Below are 19421 nucleotides of genomic sequence, written 5' to 3' on the forward strand. Positions count from 1 at the left end.
AGTGTTCTGTATATGTCTTCCCATTCCCTTCTTGCCTGCATGGTTTCTGCTGAGTAGTCAGAACATATTCTTATTGATTCTCCCTTGAAGGAAACCTTTCTTTTCTCCCTGGCTGCTTTTAAAATTTTCTGTTTATCTTTGGTTTTGGTGAGTTTGATGATAATATGTCTTGGTGTTTTTCTTTTTGGATCAATCTTAAATGGGGTTCGATGAGCATCTTGGATAGATATCCTTTCGTCTTTCATGATGTCAGGGAAGTTTTCTGTCAGGAGTTCTTCAACTATTTTCTCTGTGTTTTCTGTCCCCCCTCCGTGTTCTGGGACTCCAATCACCCGCAGGTTATCCTTCTTGATAGAGTCCCACATAATTCTTAGGGTTTCTTCATTTTTTTTAATTCTTTTATCTGATTTTTTTTCAGCTATGTTGGTGTTGATTCCCTGGTCCTCCAGATGTCCCAGTCTGCATTCTAATTGCTCGAGTCTGCTCCTCTGAGTTCCTAGTGCGTTGTCTAATTCTGTTATTTTATTGTTAATGTTTTGGATTTCTACACGTTGTCTCTCTATGGATTCTTGCAACTTATTAATTTTTCCACTATGTTCTTGAAGAATCTTTTTGAGTTCTTCAACAGTTTTATCAGTGTGTTCCTTGGCTTTTTCTGCAGTTATCCTAATTTCATTTGTGATATCATTAAGCATTCTGTAAATTAGTTTTTTATATTCTGTATCTGATAATTCCAAGATTGTGTCTTCATTTGGGAAAGATTTCGATTCTTTTGTTTGGGGGGTTGGAGAAGCTGTCATGGTCTGCTTCTTTAAGTGGTTTGATATGGATTGTTGTCTCCGAGCCATCACTGGGAAACTAGTTTTTCCAGAAAATCCGCTAAAAAAAAAATGCAGTCAGATCCCTATCAGAGTTCTCCCTCTGGCTCAGGCTATTCAGATGTTAATGAAGCCGCCTGGGGAGGGTGGGGGAGGGAACAGAGAGATAGGAGAGTAGCACCTCAGAATATAGCCAGAGTTGCTTGTCTTGCTTGGAATGACTATTATATCTGAGATTCCCGCGGGCGCGTCGCCTATGTGTGCTGGCTGTGTGGAGATTGCCCCCGGGGGGTCTGGCCCGCTGGAGTCACGGTCAGATCCTCCGCTTCCAGCCCCACGCCCAGAGTCAAGGCTCCCCTACTGGGACGATGCACTCTCGACTCCAAAATCAGTCGCTGCCTCCCGGGGACTTCTCGTCCCTCCAGCCGCATGGCTGTGCCGCCCCCGAGAACCAGTTGGGCCTCCTCCCGGGGTTAGTTCAGATGGGTGGAGCAGCTCCCCGTGCTTGTGCCGTGACCGAGTGTCCCGGCTGGGACGCTGTTCTCCCCGCTCCAATACCAGTCGCTGCCTCCCAGGGACTTCTCCTACCAGCTTCGTCCCACGCCGCCCACGCGACCCGGCTGGTCCCCTTCCCGGGGTTAGTTCAGGGGGGTGGAGCAACTCTCCGTGTTTATGCCGTACCTGCGTCCAGTCCAAATCCCTGCGGGACGGTTCCCCGGCTCGGACGCTGCTCTTTCTGCTCCAAGACCAGTCACTGCCTCCCGGGGACTTCTCCCACCGGCTGTGTCCCACGCCGCCCGCGGAACCGGCTGGTCCCCCTCCCGGGGTTAGTTCAGGGGGGTGGAGCAGCTCTCTGTGCTTGTGCCGTATCTGACTGGTACGCTGGCTCCAGGCTCTGGAAACAATCGCTGCTTCCCCGTATTTGTTTGTTCTCCGTCTCTAAATCTGTGTTTGTTGTTCAGGGTTCATAGATTGTTATGTATGTGATCGATTCACTTGTTTTTCCGTGTCTTTGTTGTAAGAGGGATCCGAGGTAGCATCTGCCTAGTCCGCCATCTTGGCTCCCAGCCAGGTTTGGTTTTTAATGTACATGTATATATATGCATGATGCAGTGGTTTTCAATTGTCAAAGGAAAGCACCAGGGAACCAAAAGGTCGGCAGTTCATATCTACCAGCCTCTCCTTGGAAACTGTGTACAGCAGTTCTACTCTGTCCTATAGGGTTGCTGTGAGTCAGAATTGACTCAATGGCAACAGACTTGGTTTTTTATGTGTGTAATATATATATATATATATAGGTATATACATATGTTGCAATGACTAATTTTCAGCTGTTAAACAAAAGGTCAGCAGTTCGAATCCACTAGGCACTCCTTGGAAACCCTATGGGGCAGTTCTACTCTGTCCTATAGAGTTGCTATGAGTCAGGATCGACTCAACGACAACGGGGTTTGGTTTTGGTTTTCGTTATGTTTGTATATGTAAATATATACGTAAATTCATGAATTAAGAGAATTGCACTTTCAATTATTTGTTTAAAATCTCAAGCTGCAGAATTACAGTCATGACCATGACACCAAATACAGTGTCTATGGGAGCCTAGGGAGTCCCTGGGTGGTGAAAATGGTTAACATGCTCCGCTGCTAACCAAAAGGTTGGAAGTTTGAGTCTACCCAGAGGCTCCTTGAAAAGAAGGCCTGTCAACCCACTTCTGAAAAACCAGCCATTGAAAATCCTATAGAGCACACTTCTGCTATGACACACATGGAGTCTTCATGAGTCACACTGACTCAATGGCAACTGGTAATGGTAATGAGAGCCTAAAGTTTGAGAGCTCAGAATTGGGAATCAGATTGCCTGGATCCAAATCACAGCTTTACCCCTGAGTAGCTGTGTCATCTTAGGCAAGTTACTCAACCTCTCTGTGCCTCAGTTTCCTCATCTATAACAGAGATTAAAATAGTGCTTACCGAATTGTGTTGATTTGCAGATTAAATTAGTTAAATATGCAAAGCTCTTACAATCATGACTGGCACATGATGGGTGCTATAACATTGTGAGTTATAATTACTGGGTATGACACCCAGGGCAAGCACTGTGGAAGTAATGAACAAGAGCAATCTGAGGTGATTCTAAAGAGAACAATGTGTGCAGCTGGCCTGCCTGGGATAGAAGAATATAAGCAGTGAGCTGAAAGGCACAGTGGTGAGTAAGTCAGGAGACCAAGATGAGGGTGGAGGCTGGGAGCTGGGTGACCTATGTAGCCAGCAGGAATAGCAGGTGGTGTGGATTGGCAGCCAGGTAGTTCTGGATGCATTCCAGCCTCCACAATCCCTTTGCCATAGGGTTTGATGGGTCCGTGATACTAGAAACAGAAGCCCACCCTCCAGCTTTTGCGCCTTGGTGTCTACACTCCTTCCCTGATCTGCCTGCATCCATTCCTTCCACCATCCTCTCCAGGAAGCCCCTCTTCCCTCTTAGGTCCCTTGTGGACAGTCAGTTTTCTCAGCTCTGGTTGTACCCTGCATCCTTAGCTTAATAACTTATTTTCAATGAGTATAGGAAATAATTCATTTTTTAATTTCCCAACAGAGGAAAAAACATTTTCAGGCAATGTCTGCTCCCTGGAAGGCAGGACCCACCTCAACTCATAAAAGGCATCCTTGAGTCCTCTCTCCTTCCCTCTACTCCAGCAGCCAATTCATTGGGAGTGCCTGCCCTCTGATCCTTCAAAGCATATCCACCTCTCACCATCTCCTCTGCACCTTCCTGGTCAGACCACAACCATCTTTTACTTGGACTTCTCTAGACGTTTCTTAACTATCCTCCATACTACTTTCTTGTTCCGCTAAATCTATTCTCCACACATTCTCTAGAGCCCTGGTGGCACAGTGGTTAAGAGCTCGGCTGCTGACCAAAAGGTCGGCAGTTCAAATCCACCAGCTGCTCCTTGGAAACCCTATGGAATGGTTCTGCTCTGTCCTATAGGGTCGCCAAGAGTCAGAATTGACTCAACAGCCATGGGATCCAGTCACATTACTTACTTCCGGTGGATTCCCCTTGCACTTTAAATAAGTTCCCAACTCTTTGATCTGGCTGACAAGACCCTTGTTGAAGTAGCCCTGCCCACCTCTCCAGTCTGATTTCATACCACTAGCTCCCTGTTTACCTTCGCCCCACCACATTTCCCTTCTTTCCTTTCCTTGAGTGTGCCAATCTCATTCCCACCTCAGGTCCTTTGCACCAGTTTTTCCTTCTGCTTGGAACACAATCTCCCCTACCACCACACAACACAGATTTCTCTTTCTTGTCTTGGTCTTCTACTCACAAAAGATTCTCTGGTCACTGCCCTCAAAGCATAAGATAATGTTAGAAATTACTTTGTTCATTCAGTTGCAATAGATAGACCATAGCCTATCTCCCATACCAGAATGTAAGCACCAGGAATGCAGAAACATTGTCTGTCTTGTTCTCTGCTTTATTACAGAGCCTGGCACACAATACGTGCTCAGTAAAACTTTGTTGAATAAACGAATGAACCTACTCTTTCTAACAGAACTGTTATCAGATGTGCCATGAGTTAGTTTGCCGACGAGAGTCTCCTGCAGCTAGCAATCCTCATGCCTGTTTCAGGTCCTGCCTACCATATACCTACTTACCAGTCAACCAGTCCTTCCACAGGCCCTCTGGTCCTCCCCGAGGGGCAGCCACTGCGGCAGCTTCAACTCTTGCTGCAGGAGAGTTGCTCCGCCAACACTCAGCTCCCTGGATTTTTCAGATTCTACTTCCTTAATAACCCGTTTGCCTTCACTCAACAACTTCTAAGCCATTAGTCCTTCTCCATGCCCTGCTCTTCTAGAATCTTTTCTGTGACATCAGTTGCTATGCACCAGAATATTCTGAAACAATGAGAAGACTGTCATCATTACATTTGTATTAGTTTTCCATTGCTGTTGTAACCACTTGCCAAAAACTTAGACTATGAACTTAGTGACTTAAACAACACAAATTTACGATCTTAGAGTTCTGGAGGTCAGAGTCTGACACAGATCTCACCAGGCTAAAACCAAGGTGTCCACAGGGTTGTGTTCCCTTCTGGAGGCTCTAGGGGAGAATCCACTTCCTTGCTCATTCAGGTTGCTACAGAATTTGGTTCCTTGCAGTTGAAGGACTGAGGTCTCCCCATTTCATTGCTGGCTGTCAGCCAAGGGCCATTTCTACCTTCTAGTGGTTGTCTGCATTCCTTGGCTTGTGCCTTCCTTCCTCCATTTTCAAAGCCATCAAGGGCAGGTCAAAAGCCTCTCACGCTTGGTTACAGAGTTACAATACAATTGCAGGGCTTCATCTTTACTTGACATTATCAACTCTATTTCCTAACTTCCTGGGACAATGTTGACTAAAAGTATTCTAGGACAAGCTGTGCAAACATTCTTAGCAAACATCTTTTAACAAACAACTCCCAGTATTTGCTGAAGTTTTGACCCTTGCTCCTTTCTGTGTTACAAACAGTTAAACTTTTATAAGAGGCTGAATGAGGTCTTTTCAGCAAAAGCAGAAGCTTCTAGGGCAGGCTGCAGTTTGATTCAAAATGGAATTTAACTTAGATCTGAGCCAGCCACCTTAGATCATGCTAAGCACCCCAATTTTAAGGTCCACATACACATAACTTTAATCACATTTACAAAGCCCATTTTGCCACATGAAGCCCCTTTTCCTATATAATCACAGGTTCCTGGCATTAGGGCATAGACATTATTGGGGGTCACTATACTGCTCACCACAGCATTCTTTGGGCCCTCACAGGCCCACTTCCTGTATGGAGCAGTGGGGAAAGCCCTTATTTATCTTCTCTGCTTGTGATGGGGTCATGGGCAAGAACTTCTTCTCTTGCGCCTGGACAACCTTATTTGTGGTATGAGGGCATCAGGTTTGGTTATTCTTAAGATTTCTTCTAGCTTCAAAAGGTTAAGAGATACTGAGATGATTGAGAATAAAATTGGCCTTTTGATAGCACAGTAGAAGTCCTCTGGCTGATTCAATTAGGACTGGTAATTAGTTGATTAATTGAAACTCTGATAAAGTGGGGAATCATTAAAAAATGCACCCATATCATAAACACTGAAACTTAAACCCATAAATGCACATTTGCTCAATAGTCTTTAGTGATGGCCTTTTCTTAAATATGGGGACTGGCTAGACTAAGGCCTAAACTTTTTCGTGTGTGAACTTTATACTGTACTAGGAGCCCTGGTGGCACAACCATTAAGCGTTTGGCTGTCAACCAAAAGGTTGGTGGTTCAAACCCACCCAGTGGCTCTGTGGGAGAAAGACTTGGAAATCTGCTCCCTTAAAGATTACAGCCTAGAAAACCCTATGGGACAGTTCTATTCTGTCAGATGGTGTCACAATGAGTTAAAATTGACTCAATAGCGCCTAACACCAACAATACTGTGCTATATTCTGTTCCTAGTTTATCTTTAAAGTAGTACAAAAACTTAAAGACCCAGGCAAAGAAATGTCACTGAGGAATCCTCCTAGACTGCCAAGATTTTTCTAAATTTTCTTAGTTATTTTGACCACACTTATTCCTTCGGTGAAATGCTTTAGTAATTTGCCTTTATCAAGTCTTTCAAAGTACTCAAGTTATTTTTGACTATTACCTTAAGCTAGAGTGATCAACTTATCACCTCTGGGTGGGTTTGAACCACCTAGTAGTCAAGTGTTTAACCATTTATTGCCCCCAGAGACTCCGTTCCGTAACTCTATACACTTTCAAATAGCTTTTTGAAGATAATCTCAGATTGCAATAGTCCTGCTTCAGGTAATTATTAGTTTAAAGGCAAGGCCATCCCTTGTTATTGTATCTTTACACTCCACCATATTTAAAACTGTCTGACTTACAGAGATCACTCACTAGTGAAGTGAAGTGTCCAATATCCTTTACTTGAGATTGTACACAACCACTTGAAAATACAGCAAACTTTGCAGAGTTGCCATTAGGTTGATCAGGCTACAGAAAGGCTTCCCCTACCTCTGGCGGAAGGCTTTCTCTCTCTTTTGGCTCTAGGGGACAGTCCTTGCCTCTTTTCAGCTTCTGTTCCTTGCCTCCTTAGTGATCTTCCTGTGGCATGGAATCTGTCTTAACCCATGGTGCTTTCTTCTCTATGACTAATTTGCTCTTTTCATATCTCAGCTGTTAATGGTGTGAAACACACCCTACACTGATATGGTTCATTAACATAACAAAGAAAGTCCTGTTCCCAAATGGGATTATATCCACAGGTATAGGGATTAGGATTTACAACACATTTTCCAGGGACACAAGTCAACCCATAACAATTACCTATTCAAAAAATGAAATGAAGTATTTTAAAAGGTTTCCATGGCACAGAAAGAAGTAGACTAACTGCTCTCATACTGGAAGTTTCCCATACGTATGTACACACACACACACACACACACACAATGCCCCCACCCATTTTTAAGCAACTTTGCATCATGACTCTAATTAAAACTTTCTAGAAATAATTTATTTTAAAAATTAGGAAAAAGTGCTTAGACCTGCCCAAACAATCAAATGATCCACCTGACAAGTTAGACAATGATTGTGGCCGGACCCTACCCCCACCCCCGCCCCCGGCCCCGCGCCTATCAAACCACGACATCCTACTTGTATGTTTTTCCATAGTCACTCAATCATTAAAAGACCCTTTATTAAGCACAGACTACCTACTGGGTGCACAGTGGGCTCCAGTGAGGAACCAGACACAGTCTCTGCCCTTCAAGAAACTGCAGGGCTCATAGGGAGACAACCACGAAAAACAAGATGGAGTCAGCTGACGGCACAGGGAGGGAAAGCTCCCTTCGCAGGAAACTAACCGAACCAGCCTCAAGGCTGTGAGCCTGAACTCTAGTGTTAAGGGCTAGGATTGTGCCACTTGTTCCGTGTGGAAAACTGTCTTGCATCTCAGGGACAAATTCATCCCTGTCATTACAGGTACCGCTCTCAACCTCTGTGAGGGGGAGCTTCTAGCCTTCCCTCCGTTGCGGGAACTGCCCAGATTTTCCACCTGGACACCCACCTCACTCTTTCCTGTGATCTGCAGGGAGCTCGAGCCATTGCTCCCTGGTGGAGCACATGACCAGACCTAAACCAATCACCACATTGTATTTTCCTGGGCATAGGGATTGGTTCAGGCATGATGAAATGACCTAAGCTGGACCAATCAAAGAGAAGATTAGATTTTGATAGCAACTACTATAAAAGAAGCGTACCCCAGTGACCTGGAACCTCCAAGTAAGGAACTAGAGCTTTTGAGACCGTTGTGTCACCAGGAACGTCAAGTCTGCAGCTGCCAGATGTCACCGTGACAAGCCAGAGAATGAAGCTGTCTCTGCAGCAGGAAGAGCTAAGAGGCAAAGATAAACTGAGCCCTGGTAACATGGTTTTACTTCTGGATCTGGCGGTGTATGAAGCCAGCCCTATCCCTAGGCTATTCTGTCTCTCTTTGCTTCAGCCAGTTTGAGTTGTTTTAAGATCCCTGGCCCATTCACTCTGAGGAAAGCACAGGACTCTGGAGCTTCGCTAATAAGACAACCCGTTAGGACCATCCTTGTTGTCCTTAATTCCCATGAGAGACCAGAGGGTTCTTTGTGTTTATCTTTCTTTAAAAGCTCCTTATTCTGGTGTATCAATATTGCATTTCATTCCTCTTTCAGCTGACATTTAGGGGAGCCACATAACCTTGGTTGCCTTTTAACTTATCCTAAAATAGAAGGCACTTGGATCACTATTGATTTACTTGATGTTCTTCACACACAAAATTCATTCCAAAATCCAGATTGCAATTTATGTCATCTTGAGTTATCCCAACACATGCCTCTGCCGTGGCCTTGGGCTGGTGGAGTAAGTGTGTCTTTATCATGGGGAACCCACATTCCTGTTGCCAGGAGACCTCTACCTTCCAGGAGATGAGTGGCACCAGTCACCTCTGTTGCTGGCTTTCCAGGGGGAATTCTGCATTTGGCTCCTGTGGTCCCTGGAAGCTCTGATGGCATATGATCCCCCTGGGAATGATGGGTCTACTTCTGTTCCTCATTGACCATAACCTAAACCTAACTTGCAAGAGAAGAGGAAGTTGTGGCCTTAGGAATCAACATCATGTGTGCTTCTTATAATCTGGACATTTTGTATGTGTTGGGGATGGAGGAAATGTCTTTGTTCTGAGGAATGTACACTGCTGAAAGACTTCTCTCTGCAGTCCCGGAGCCCCAATTCCCACAAGGTCTTGAGCCACCCAGGCCTGCCTAACACTCCAGGAGGAACCCTCTTTAAAACATCTACCTCAAGCCGGTCCCGGACAGGCGCTCCCTGCTTACCGCTCTCTGCCCCTTGAGCTCTCTGGAAGCCAGAGAAGTTGTTAATGTGGTCCCATCTCCCACTTTTGCGTGGTACAACTGTCATTCAATGGGCTGATATGGGTATGGGAGAGTATCTCCCTTGGCTTTCTCTGAGAGGACCCTTTCCTTGTTTGGGGGCTTGGAAGGGCCTTGGGCTGGACCTCATTCTTGACAAAAACCTGGCTCTCTCAGCCTCAGGGATCTTTCAGAGAACTCAGATGTAGGTGAGGCACAAGAGAAGGGACAGTGCAAAGACAGCTCCAGGTTCTGGAGACTGGTTGACAGAGACCCAAGGTGCTCTTTACAGAAACAGGTTAATCAAGAAACATCCCATCTGCAGAAACTCCCATGTATGAAAAGCCATAATATCAGAAAAGAAACCCTGCCCCCCAACCCCCATCCGCTACAGTAGACTGTTTGCAAAAACAGCCATGATTCTACTGTCTTCTCTATATCAATGTCTTCTTTGCACTGTGACTTTTAGCTTTTCTCTTTAAGGAATGGAGTCTATTTCTTCATCCCTTGAATCTGGGTTAGCCTTGTGTCTTGTTTTGACCAATACAATGAAGAGGAATAATGGTGTGCCAGTGCTAAGGCTGGGCCTCAAGATGCATTGCAGCTTCTGCTCACTCTGAACCCTGCCACAACCATGTGTACAATCCTGGCCACATCTTCCAGGGGATGAGTGGAACCAGTTACCCCTGTTGCCCCAGTGGACATCCAGTCCACTGCCAGACATGTATATGAGGCCACTCTAGACTGGCCCCTAGCTGACCATAGATGCAAAAGCAATAACAGCCAAGATCAACCAAGTCCAGTCAGGATAAACAGAACTTTCCAGTTGACCCATGATCTTGTGAGCAATAAGCTACTAAGTTTTTTTTTGGTGGGGGGGAGTGTAGAGTCATAGTGGGGAGTGGCTTATTACACAGCAATAAATAACTGACAAAGCCCTCAGCCTTGTGCTCCAGGTCTCCAGGCAACAATCTGTCTGGGCCCATAGCATATTGGCCATCTGCTCCAGATTCCTATCAACAAACCACCCTATTAACTGCTTTTGTAGAATTGACTGGTCAAGCTGACATCGCAATCGCAAAACCTCCAGCAAGGGTGTAATTCCCAAAGGGATGGGAATTTCCTTTTCTCCCTGATATGATATTTACCTTACAGAAACATTGACCAGGAAGCCCTCATGATAAGGTACCTCCTTCAGGCAAAGGCACCAAAGAGCTTGCTGTCCCCTCATTTCCCCTGTTATTAAATCATTGGGTACAGCTCGATGGAATGGGTTTTAGGTTACACTGGCTGTGTGCACTGGGGAAACTGGTTGGAATTCGCTCTTTCTTGGGCAATGATTAATGGTTCTGTGCAGCATTCATTCACCTGCAAATATTTATTAGGCCCTACTATGTACTGGAAACCGTGGTGGTATAGTGGTTAAGAGCTACGGCTGCTAACCAAAAGGTTGGCAGTTCGAATCCACCAGGCGCTTCTCGAAACTGTATAGGGCAGTTCTACTCTGTCCTGTAGGGTCACTATGAGTCGGAATCTACTCAACGGCAGTGGGTTTGGTTTTGGTTTTTTGTACTATGTACTAGAAACCCTATGGAGCAGTTCTACTCTGTCCTATAGGGTTGCTACGAGTCAGAATAAACTTGATGGCAATGAGCTTGGTTTTTGGTCTTGGACTATGTACTAGGGTCCCTGGGTGGCACAAATGATTAGTGCTCAACTTCTACCCTAAAGATTGGTGGTTCTCCCTGAGAGTATGGCCTCCGGACACCCTTTTAACTCAGTACTGAAGTCACTCCTGAGGTTCACCCTTCAGCCAAAGATTAGGCAGGCCCATAAAACAAAACAAAGACTAACTGGGCACATCAGCTCAGGGGCAGGAACAAGAAGGCAGGAGGGAACAGGAAAGCTGGTGACAGGGAACCCAAGGTCGAGAAGGGGACAGCGTTGACATGTCATGGGGGTAGCAACCAATGTCACAAAACAATATGTGTATTAATTGTTTAGTGAGAAACTAATTTGTTCTGTAAACCTTCATCTAAAGTACAATTAAAAAAGAAAAAAGGTTGGTGGTTCAAACCCATCCAGTGGCACCACGGAAAGAAGTCCTGGCAATCTGCTTCTATGAAGATTATAGCCAAGAAAGCCTTATGGAGAAGTTCTATTCTGTAACACATGAGATTGCCATGGGCTGAAATCGACTTGGTGGAAGTGGGTTGGTTTGTTTGTCTGTCTTGGGAGAGATCACTATGTGCAAGTAAAATTTTGCTGAAGATCATTCAAAGACAGCCGCAGCAGCGTATTGACAAGGAACTACCAGAAATTCAAGCCAGATTCAGAAGAGGACATGGAACCAGGGATATCATAGCTCGTGTCAGATGGATCCTGGCTGGAAACAAAGAATACCAGAAAGATGTTTACCTATGTTTTATTGACTATACAAAGGCATTCGACTGTGTGGATCATAACAAATTATGGATAACATTGTGAAGAATGGCAATTCCAGAACACTTAATTGTGCTCATAAGGAACCTGTACATAGATCAAGGACAGTTATTCAAACAGAACAAGGGAATACTGCATGGTTTAAAGTCAGGAAAGGTGCACATCAGGGTTGTATCCTTTCTCCATACTTATTCAACCTGCTTGTTGAGCAAATAATCCAAGAAGCTGGACTATATGAAGAATGGGGCAGCAGGATTGGACGAAGAATCATTAACAGCTTGCTTTATGCAGATGACACATCCTTGCTTGCTGAAAGCGAAGAGGACTTGAAGCACTTACTGATGAAGGTCAAAGACCACAGCCTTCAGTATGGATCATACCTCAACATAAAGAAAACAAAAATCCTCACAACTGGACCAATAAACAACATCATGATAAACAGAGAAAAGACTGACGTTGTCAAGGATTTTATTTTGCTTGTATCCATGGAAACAGCAGTCAAGAAATCAAAATATGTATTGCACTGGGCAATCTACTCCAAAAGACCTCTTTAAAGTGTTGAAAAGTAAGGATGTCACCTTGAGGACTAAGGTACTCCTGACCTAAGCCATGGTGTTTTCAGTCGCCTCATATGCATGCGAAAGCCGGACAATGAATAAGGAAGACCAAAGAATTAATGCCTTTGAATTGTGGTGTTGGCAAAGAATATTGAATATACCATGGACTGTCAAAAGAATGAACAAATCTGTCTTGGAAAAAGTACAACCAGAGTGCTCCTTAGAAGCAAGGAGGGCAAAACTATGTCTCACATACTTTGGACATATTATCAGGAGGGATCGATTCCTGGAGATGGACATCATGCTTGATAAAGTAGAGGGTCAGCAAAAGGGAGGAAGACCCTCAGCAAGATGGATGAACGCAGTGGCTACAAAAATGGGCTCAAGCACAACAACGATTGTGAGGGTGGCACAGGGCCAGGCAGTGTTTCGTTCTGTTGTACACAGGGTCCCTATGGGTCAGAAATGACTCAACGGCACCTAACAGCAAAAACACCATGTGCCAGAAACTAGGCCAAGTCCTGGGGACACCAAGATGAGATCATAGCATGACGGGATATTTAAGCAGGTTAAAAAATAATAATAACTGACAGCACTCTAATAAATGCTCTAGTAGAAGTCTATTTGATGTTCTGAGGGAGGGGCAAAGACAGCCCTAACTTTGCATGGAGTAGAGTGGGATGGGGCAAGGAAGGCTGCACTGAGGAAGAAATTTGGAAGCTGAGTCTTGGAGAATGGGTAAGTGGGTCCTCTCAAGATGGGGGGAGTGTGCTTGAGATCAGCCTCTCTTCAACCTCTTCTTGTTTCTATCTCCTACCCACCAGCACCACCATGCTCAAGTGCTTTTTGAAATATTGAAACTTCTACCTCCTCTAAAATAGTAGCTAGCATTTCTTGAGTCCTGGTAATGTGTCAGGCACTGGAACAAAGGAAATAAATAATATGAACTAGGGAACATGAACTAGGTTATTTACATCCTTTAAGTTCATAAAAGAAGCATGGGGACATTGTCAATATTCCAGGAGTCTACATGAGTGGCTCTTCAAATCTGAGATTATGGATTTTACCATTTGGGACATTTCTGTCCCATTTGGGATCAAAAATATAACCAACATATTAGGCTTTTCCATTGCAAGTAATAGGAAATCAGTGCAAACTAGCTTAAGAGAAAAATGATTTGGTTTAGTCCAAAATAGATCTAGCTTCAGGTGTGAGTGGATCCAAGGATTCAAACGTCATGAGAAATCTGTTTGTCCATTTCTCTCTGCTTTCCTTCCAGGCAGCATTATTCTCAGGCATGTTCTCCCTAAGTGGGGGCACATTTGAACACCAGAGAACCCAGGCTGGCATCCCACTCTCATCGGCCAACCTAGGTTTTATGCCCCATAAACTGTTCACTGCTTTAGTTGGCCAAGTCTTGATCAAATGATGTTCACTGTAACTAGAAAATAATAATTCCAGAATTTGCTTTATTTGTTAGCAAATAAAAACTGCAACCCTGAAAATCTCAAAAGGATTCAGGATCACAAAGAATGGAAGGCTGTGATAAACTGTTTTCGTTGAGGAGACTAAAATTTCATCACAGCCAAAGGCAATGTATAAACCTGACTGGATTCTGGATTGAAACAAAAAATGGGTATAAAGGACACGTGTAGGACAACTGAGGACATTTGACTATGGACTGTGCGTTGGATGATGTAACTGAAATAAAGTTGATTTTCTTAGGAATGATAATGGTATTAAGGTTGGGAAGGCAATTGTCCTTGTTCTTGGGAGACTCAGACTGGAGTATTTAGGAGTAAAATGTCATGGTGTTTGCAGCCAACTTCCAGATGGTTTGGCAAAAGAGAAGTGTGTGTACATGTTGAGAGAAGGAGAGATCTGGAACAAGAGTGGTAAGACGTTCACAGCCAACAAACTTACCCAAGGGACATAGAGGTGTTTGTTACACTGCTCTTTCAACAAGAAAAATGAGTTAATATTTTTAAGAGGCTAAAAAAAAGAACTGGGGTTTTAAAGTCAGTCCTTGCTCTACCACTTCCTAGCTATGTGAGCTTAAATACATGATTTATCCTCTCTTACTTCAAATTCTTCACCTATAAAATGGGGATAATAACAGAATCTGCCACATAGATTTTTTGGGGAGAGTTAATTCAATAAGACAAATATATGTAAAATGCTTAACACAATGCCTGGCACATAGTAGGTGCTGCCATTGTGTCAACTCCAACCCATGGCAACCTTATGTGCAACAGAACAAAATGTTACCCAGTCCTGCATCACCCTCACGATCACCAGCATGTTCAAGTTCGTTGTTGCAGCTACTTGCCATCTCAGGTTGTGCCATCCTTACTGTCTGTGAACATCTTACCACTCTTGTTCCAAATCTCTCCATCTCACCGAGGGTCTCCTACACCCTCGTTTGCCCTCTGCTTCGCCAAAAATGATGTCCTTCTCTAGAGATGGATCCTTCCTGATGACGGGCACAGAGCAAATGAGTCTGTCAGTGTTCTGTTGTTACCCATAAGGTTTTCATTAGCTGGTTTCCAAAAGTAGATCACTAGGTCCCCCTTCCTAGTCTGTCTTAGTTTGGAAGCTCCACTGAAACCTGACCACCATGAATGACTCTGCTGGTATTTGAAATACCAGTGACATGGCTTCCAGCATCACAGAAACATGTAAGCCTCCATAGTATGACAGACTGACAGATGGGTGGTGGGCTCAACAAATAGTAGCTTTTAAAATCAAAATAAGAAGAAGGAGGAGAAGGGAAAGATTAGATGGAGGAGGAGAAGGAGAAGAGAAAGATGAGGAGGAGGGCAAGAGGAAGAATGAGAAAAAGGAAGAAGAAGGAAGAGAAAAGAGGGGGAAAGAAGTTGGTTCCCTTCCCCCTCTCCAGCCAGTGGCATTCCATCACACCAGTGCATATGACACAATTTGATCAGGGAAAGAAAAAATAAAAAAAGAGGACAATGCTGCCAGGCAAAGTTTCCTATAGGTGGGAAAATCTATTTGGGGAAATGTTTTTTTCTCAAAGCTCTCAAGGTAAGTCAACTAATATCCTAAGTTATAAAGGCAAAACATTTAACAAAGCCTTAAATAAATGCAGCTCAATCGCCACAACACCCAGCTCCCAAATCCCAGAGGGCAGCGTACCGCCAGCCATGGGACCACTGGTTGCTTGTCCTCCCCTTCCCAGGTCTGGTGACAAAGGGAAGTCATCAATCATTAACCTCCTTGGTCCCAAGTCCACCAGCACAGCTTAGGGGACCCCTCCTCTCACAAACCCGAATATACATGGAAGTTCCCTTTAGCTTCAGAATGCAGAATGTATTCACAAGAGGACCTTGCCAGGTGTTCCACCACTTTGGTTCTTTAGGGGTCATTTGTCAACCAAAATTCGAAAGTGAGATAGATTTGGATGGTTCAAGTACCAAGTCCCTTAAAGGATCCAGGAGCTCTCAACTGGGTGATATGGGACCAACCCTGAACCTCTGAGTCAGGCTTGCCGTCATGGAGATATGCCTTTCAGTTCTCCCCACCCCTAGCTGGACTTCTCCTAAGTCTTCTCTGACAGACGGATCTCCATCTGCTCTGCAGACATCACCAGATACCATGATCTACGACTACATTTGTATCTGTGTCAATATCTGCATCTATATCTGTACAATGTCTGCAAAAATGCTGAGAGCTGAGAAAAGATGCTGGCTGGCCAATCCTGCAGATACTCAGAAATATCTGAGGTCTCTTTGAAATGATGTAGTTTACCTGTTTTCAGAAGTGTTTCTTGCCATGTACACTTTGATGAAAAGCAATCTCATGCAGAAATCCTCACAGCCTACCCCTCCTTCATTGGTGGCCTATAGGGGCCATGGTGAGGTTTGAGGATGAAGCATTCAGTTTTGTACATCATTCATACATGAGCAAGACAGTATAACAAGATCAGAAGCAGAACTCAGGGTGTCTTAGTTTCCTAGTGCTTCCGTAATAGAAATACCACAAGGGGGTGGTTTTAATGAACCAAAATTTATTTTCCTACAGTTCTGAAAACCAGAAGTCCAAATCAGGATCTGTTGGCTCCTTGTAGGTAGTCCAAGACATTCCTTGGTTACTTTACTTGTAGACAATCCTTGCATGGTGTCTGTCTTCCCCATGGGTGTGTCTCTGTGTCCATTCTGCTCTATTTGTAACTCAGAAGTGATTAAATTTAGAGCCCATCCTACTGGGGTATGATCTAATTAACATAACAAAGAAAACCCTATTTCCAGAAATACTGGATACAGGCATAGAGGTTAGGATTTCAACAAACATTTTGGGGAGACACAATTCAATCCATAACACAGTGCTTCTGAATCCCAAGAAGGAAGGACTGGGAAATATACTGTTGGTCACACACTCAAAGCAACTTCTCTCTAAAAGAACCCAAACATTGTTTAGGCGTTGGGCAGAGACCTCTTAATTTCAAAGAAGGTGGAATCTGTCCCTAGCTTATGGGAGAGCATGTGATCCAGTTCTGCTAGTACAACGTAAGGGAAAATATGCTAGGGAAGGGGCTTCTGGAATGATTTCTTCCTTGATAAGAGAGAGAGGCAAGGGAGGAGAGAGTCTTTGTCCTGGGCTACCCTGCTTCCCCTCTTTGAACTCAGCTGTGCTGAACATGATGATTGAAGTTGCTGCTGCCATCTTTTGACATGAGGGATCCTAGATAAAGGCATTCACACCAATTCAGAGCCTGACATGACTGAGCCCTCAATCACTTATCAGCAGCCACAACCACCAGACTTTTTCTTATACAAAAATAAGAAAACTTTCTTGAGTCCCTTTAGTCACGAATTGTTACTTGGTGCTGAAAGCATCCCTAACTGATTCAAGGGATTCGTGTAAATCTGACCCACGTTTATTTTCACAGTCTAACCGTTTTTAGCTTTTGTGTTGCTCGCCTAGTTTAAAAATACTCAACTTCATCTAAAACAGCATCGGAAAGAAAACAGCCCTGCTTTTGTGTATTCATTGAACGGTTGTCTGAAGCAAGGTTAAAGGAGGTGGGAAGTGGAGGTGTTTTCTTTTACAAACACTCTTCTTGCTACCACATCAGGACAAAGCCTCCCTGAGCTACCCACAATGCCCTTAAATGGAAGGAGAAAGACATCAGGCTGTGCCGAGAGAAACACTGTGCAGGAAGCAGGCAGCGGATCCATCACAACCCACAAGCACAGGGATGGTGGGACACAAAACACCACTCTTGATCCCGGGAAGCTTTGGAGCCCACATCACAAAGGGGGTGAGAAAAACCAGCAGGAACCACCCCACACCAAAGGGCCTTCCATGAAGAAAGAAGGCTAAAAAGCAGGAAGATGTCGGATTCAGAAAAGAGACGGAATTGCCTCAAACATATGTGGTTGTGGTGGGATGTCCAACATCCAGGCTTGGCCAAGATTGAGGGGTTTCATGGGACACAGAGCTTCCAATGTTAAAACCTGGCGAGTCCCAGTTGTGGATCCTCTAAAAGGGAGTTAAATGAATGCATGAGATACACACGAGAGACAGGCCCCAGCTCCCCACTCAAACCCACCCCTACCGTGGAACAAGCTTAGCCTATGGTTTGGAGGATTCAGGCTGATTTGTCTCCAGTCACTGCATAGGTTCTGAGTGAACAGAAGGCAACAAATGCATGAATGAGTCCAACTGGGTAATTACTCATATTTACATGACAGTTCCATTTCCAACACAATTGTTTTCCATTGATTAAGGTATAAATTCAATCAATTGACAAACACTAGTGAATCCGTTGCCTCCCTATACTAGGCCCACTGGGGCAAAGGAAGCACATGTGAGGCCATGAATCAAAAAATCACATTCACATATATTTAATCCTCATACCTTCCTGCCTGAAGGAACTTGCTGTCCATTTGAAGAGGTGATGTGAGCACAGGAAAAATGAGAAACCATTCAGAAGTTTGTGCCCAATGCCAAAGAAGAGGGGCCCACGGGAAGTGCCATAGAGAAGCCTTGTGGTGCTGAGATGGTGATAACTTTTCCAGGTCCCAGGTACATGGTTTATGCGGTCATCTCACTTTACACTCCCGACGTCCTGACAACTGGGTACTCTTACCACCCCTGCTTTGCAAAGAGGGTACCTGTTTTAGTTATTTAGTGCTGCTATTTTTTTTATAATAGAAATACCACAAGTGGATGGCTTTAACAAACAAAAATTTATTCTCTCACCGTCCAGGAGGCTGGAAGTTCGAATTCAGGGTGCCAGCTCCAGGGGAAGGCTTTCTCTCTCTGTAAACTCTGGGGGAAATCCTTGCCATCAATCGTCCCCTGGTCTAGGAAGTTCTCAGCACAGGGACCTCAAAGCCCAAAGGACGTACTCCAGTCCCTGTGTTTTTTTCTTGATGGTATGAGGTCCCTCCCCTCTCTGCTTCGTTCTCTCTTTTATGTATCAAAAGAGATTGACTCAAAATACAACCTAATCCAGTAGATTGAATCCTGCCTCTTTAGAGTAACTGCCTCTAATCCTGCCTCATTAACATCATAAAGCAAAACCCAGTGCCGTGGAGTCAGGTTAGGATTTACAACACATAAGATAATCACACCAGATCAAAAATGGTGGACAACAACACAATACTGGGAATCATGGCCTAGCCAAGTTGACACATTTTTAGGGGACACAATTCAATCCACAAGAGTACCTAATATTTGTAGGATCTAGGTAACCTGCCCAAGGCCATACAAGTAGAAAGTGATGAAGCCACGTCTGTCTGACTTCAGAGGCCATCCTCTTAAACCCACATGCTGCTGCCTCTTGTGCTCCAAGGACAGAAGATCCAACTCTGCTTCTCAATACCTGTGTGACCTCAGACAAGATACTTCACTCCTCCAAGTTTATTTCTCCATGTGCAAAATGGGGATAGAAGTAGTGCTGACCTCACAGGTTGTATAGAAAATTTCTGGGCCACAATGAGCTCTCCGTGGCTGGCATCAACAAGGAGAAGAAATGTCAGGAGAGCTGTGTGGAGGTGGGTGATCGGGCCAGAGTGGCAGGTGAGGAGGAGCTAGCAGACAGAGACCCAAGGCTGAGAGGGTCAGCCTGGTGGTTCTCAACCCTGGCTGCTCATCAGAATCACCTGGGGAGTCACACCCCAAATCAGGTAAACCTGAGCATCTAGGAGTGGGACCCAGGCAT

General features: G+C 44.5%; 1 protein-coding gene across 5 annotated transcripts in view; it reads right to left on the reverse strand.

Moving 5' to 3' along the window:
- Positions 1 to 19421, reverse strand: part of LYZL4 (lysozyme like 4) — a 136554-nt gene that overhangs the window by 36866 nt on the left and 80267 nt on the right. Inside the window, exon 2 of one of the 5 annotated variants that reach the window (XM_049862323.1) lies at positions 4478 to 4717. The exons of 3 other annotated variants lie outside the window; for them this stretch is intronic. The gene's annotated coding sequence lies outside the window, so the exon portion shown is untranslated. Of the gene's footprint in view, positions 1 to 4477; positions 4791 to 19421 lie in introns of those variants that run through there. One more of the 5 variants, XM_049862321.1, reaches the window with a different exon arrangement.

Source organism: Elephas maximus, chromosome 20, assembly GCF_024166365.1.
Source record: "Elephas maximus indicus isolate mEleMax1 chromosome 20, mEleMax1 primary haplotype, whole genome shotgun sequence".
Lineage (NCBI taxonomy): Eukaryota > Metazoa > Chordata > Mammalia > Proboscidea > Elephantidae > Elephas > Elephas maximus.